This window comes from Gekko japonicus, unplaced genomic scaffold, assembly GCF_001447785.1.
Source record: "Gekko japonicus isolate JY-2015 unplaced genomic scaffold, Gekko_japonicus_V1.1 scaffold1798, whole genome shotgun sequence".
Classification (NCBI taxonomy): domain Eukaryota; kingdom Metazoa; phylum Chordata; class Lepidosauria; order Squamata; family Gekkonidae; genus Gekko; species Gekko japonicus.
The window spans coordinates 40,038-43,982 of NW_015170336.1; the positions used below are offsets into that span (position 1 = coordinate 40,038).

The following is a 3,945-nucleotide window of genomic DNA, read 5'->3' on the forward strand; positions in this document are numbered from 1 at the left end:
TGTTGATGTCGCAGCGGCATCGCAGGCGAAAGAGACGGGATTTTCCCCCCTTCCCTCCACGCGGAAAGGAAAGCGGCGTGGGCATGCCTCCCTCCCCGCTGTGATCTCTCACGGGCTTCTCTGTTTGGGATTCACTTGCTTGGGATTGCAGAGGATCTCCTTCCCCCCGGCCAGTGGAAGCAGCGAGAAAAAAAGGCGAGAAACTGCAGCCAGCCCCAGGACTGAAGGTAAAATCCCAGAGGAGCCGCTGCCTCTTGGGTCGGCCGGTCGGGTTGTCTCTCCGCTGCGCGCCTCGGTTTCCCTTCCCCCTGAATCTGGCGTCTCTCAGGAGCTCGATCTGGAGTGGCAAAGGCAGGCGGAGGGCGTGTGTGTTTCCTTAGGGGGCAGAGGAGCGCAGGAAAAAAATTGCGCATCTTTGATTGTGCAATCGCGTGGAGTTGGCAAGCCCTCCTCTCTTCGCCTCTCCCCCGCGGAGCCCTGCAGCGGAATCGCAACCCGAGCCAACTCAAGTTTACTCGGAAGTAAGTCGCGGGTTGGGAGGGGGTTTAGTTGGGATTGATTTCAAAGTATGGCTGAGATCGCGCCGTTGCAGCAGCCCGATTCTGGGCATTTTTACTCGCAAGCAAGTCACACTAGGTTGTGTTGAAAAGGGACTCGGGGCTTCTTTTCTGGCAAATTATAAGAATAATCTATTTTTTTTAAAAATCCCAAGGAAGGGCACTTAATTTCTCGTCCCTTCTCTCTCTCCCTCGCCCCCAATGGTTGCTTGATGGTTTGAATTAAGAGCCTGCAAGCGTTTCTTTTAAAAGCCTTGCCTCCTTGGAGTCATGTGCTTGGCTGTTGCTTCTGTTCCACGGCTTTTCTCAGGAAGCAGAATATGGAAAGAAGGAATGTAAAAAAGAAAAGTGGGGACTGGGGGCGAGAGTTTAGTACCTGGTGAAGAGAGAGGGAGGTTGCGGTGGGATGTTGTGGCTTTTGTTAAAGCAGCCAGTCTACCTAGATTTTTTAAAAATTAAAGATCCCCATGCATGACACAACCGCATTCCACAGATCAGAGGGTTTTTTCCCTCCCCTCTGGAAGAAGCTGAAGATTTGGTGCTGGGAGCTGGCCGGAATCTTCTCTTTTTTTGGAAATTCTGTCCGACATCTGGCTTCTCAGCCCCTCCTTTGAATGCAGTGCTGGAGTGGGAGCTCCCTTCCAATTTTATTTTTTAAAAAACCCTTTCCAGTAAGGATGAACAAACCTTTCAAACAGCACACACCTAACACAGATACCGGAAGTTGCATTTGCACACTCTTTTCAAGCGCCTGGCGTGCTTTCAAAACGGAGGAGGGAAAGCAGCGCCCCACCGCAACGAAACGGTGCGTGAGCTTTGGTCACCGTGTCTATTGTTTGTAAAAAAAAAACCGAAAAAACCCAATAACTGGAAGTGAGAAGATCAGGGTGGGAAGGCTTTGGAAAGAGCAGCATTCTGAACTCGTCTTTGAAACGCGAGGACATTTGCGGAGACAAACTTGGCAAGGAGCACTCCTTCTCTCCCCCCCCCCAACCCCCCATCCCAAGGGGGCCAGATTCGGTGGCTCCAGCCCTGCCTTTCCCCCGACTTAAGGGATCGGACCCGGCTTCTGCTCAGGGAGCTCTTCTTTTACTGCCTCGAGGGCGTCGCTGACCGGTTAGTCTGGGTCTGCCGCGCTGCACAGGACTGATCTGTATCTCTGCCTGGAGGTGAAGAACCAAGCTGAGATCCGGCATCAACAAGTGTTGTCTGCGGTGATGATTGGGGGGGACGGGACGGGGAGGCGACGGCGACTTGGCTGGCGGGGAGCACCGAGGGGGCCCCCTTCTGAACTCTGGCCCAGCCCAGCAGCCCTTCTGCCGCCCCCTCCTCTCTGCAGCCGCAAGGCGGGAATCTCGAAAGCGAGCCCCTTTCCTTGGCGAACGGTCTTTGTGGCGGCGGCTGAGGGGAAAAGAGGCCCAGCCTGGGCCGAGGTGGCTGGGTGACCCGCTTGTGTTCCCTCACCCGGAGTGGCTGCCGGGCTAAGCTCATGAGGGAGGGAAGCGGCACACGGTTATATAAGCGGCAGGGCCCTGCTGGCTGCTTGAGGGGCGTGGGCGTGGCCAAGGCGGGGAGCCCTTCCAAGCCCTTGGGCCATCCACTCAGCCCAAGGAGCAGGACAAGGCAGGAGAAATGCTGGGAAACGGAGAAGCGGCCCAGGGTTGGTTGTCCGGCTTCGGACCCTTGTCAGCGGTGGATGCTCCAGCCCTGCTTGAAAACAAATGGGGGCCTTTGCGGAACTCACTGGGGCCCCTGTAATCATGGATATCCTGTCACATTATTGTAATGATTTTAATTGTGAAATACGGAGCAGCTGGCAAACAGTCATTATCACCCTCTTATTAGCCTACACAGCAATTTCCGTTTTTGCAGAGCCGGATGACAGATCGCCAGCTTAACATCTGCGTTACATTTGGATGAAACCAGTTAACCTATGGGAGTGGTTTCGTTTGTGGCCTGCGGGATCCTTGCCTCCTCACGCGTTGTGACACGGAAGCTGAAGCTGGTGGAAGATTTCTCGGACACAAAAGTCCGTCTTCAGAACTAAAAAAGGGACTTGGGCGGTTGCTCGCTTGATCTGGCTGAGTTGCACATATGGAGCCCTGTCCAAAAAGCTGTTTAGCTTTAGGAAGGAGGGACTATATCCACCATCTACCATCCTGCTGACTCCCCTCTTCCCCCCCCCCACCAAATAGTTGATTAGTTAGTTTTCTGTATAGGGTGAGTGCATGCTAGGCAGCTAGCTCTGGCAGAGTAACAAATGTGTGCAAAACCAGATGCACATTCAGTTTGTCGTACAGGTAGTACATACCATATTTATTTATTTATTTATTTATTCACATGTATAGCCCGCCCTCCCCGCAAGCGGGCTCAGGGCGGCTCACAAATAGGGCAACATATGCCCGTAGTTAAAACAGTAAAAACAAGATAAAACCAACTGAAAGGATAGCAAACCCTGAATGTCAAACAATCCCTTAAAAAAAGGTTATATACAAAGGTGGTGATGGTGGTGGTGGCTGTTACTGTACATAACTGTAATGTGCAGATTTAAGCTGACCCCCTTTTTCCTTTACGGTATGTGGGAAGAAAACCTAGTTTTCTTTTCAGGTGGGTAGGGTATTTGGAAACCTGGTGCCCTGTTTGTATTGCCCTAGCTGTTCTTGTAAATCTACCTGTGCAATACATTTTTTCAAAAAATGATACTAGATGGCACTCCCAAAATTAACAATCCATGAAATTTATGAACAGCTGGCAACCCTGAGTTGGCTGACTGGGCGGGTGTTTTTACAGTTCATATTTAAAAACTGCAATCCAGTCTGCTTTTTTTTCATATGACGGACAGGGTCTAGAAGCACAAATACAGCCCAGAGCCAAACCTGAGCTCGCTTTGTAATTTATGGTATTCATATTCTTGTTCAGGCACCTTACGAAACTTTTTTTTCAAGAGTTGCAGTCTGATTTGATAGCCTCTGGTTTGGACTGCTGAGGAAGTAATGAGTTTTCACATGCTCAGATACTTCATACTAGGTAACCCAATCGCTCGTGTATATGTAGTATTGCTGTCTGTCAGTTGCTGAACACTGTTCTGTTTTGTTTTTAAGCTCAGAATGGATAATCAATTGGCTCTTTAACATTCACACCACTGCAAATGACTTCATTAGTATTTAATTTTGTAAACATCTCTGAGTATCCTAAAAGAAGTGATGAGTGATACTTCATCTGGCAAATTCCTGTGTGCCAGAAACCTCTCAAAGGCCCTAGAGCTCTGCCAAGAAATAAAGTTAACAGCTCTGCTTAAAACTATGCTGTACGCTTTAGGCTGGTGGAAACCAACACAACTTCTGATTGATTTATTTATTTGTATTGTGTGATCACTGTATTTGTTACT

The 3,945-nt window shown here is 49.9% G+C and overlaps 1 protein-coding gene across 1 annotated transcript in view; it reads left to right on the forward strand.

Moving 5' to 3' along the window:
* Positions 1-3,945, forward strand: part of MOB3B (MOB kinase activator 3B) — a 157,172-nt gene continuing 153,227 nt past the window's right edge. Inside the window, exon 1 of the mRNA XM_015418151.1 lies at positions 1-227. The gene's annotated coding sequence lies outside the window, so the exon portion shown is untranslated. The remainder of the gene's footprint in view (positions 228-3,945) is intronic.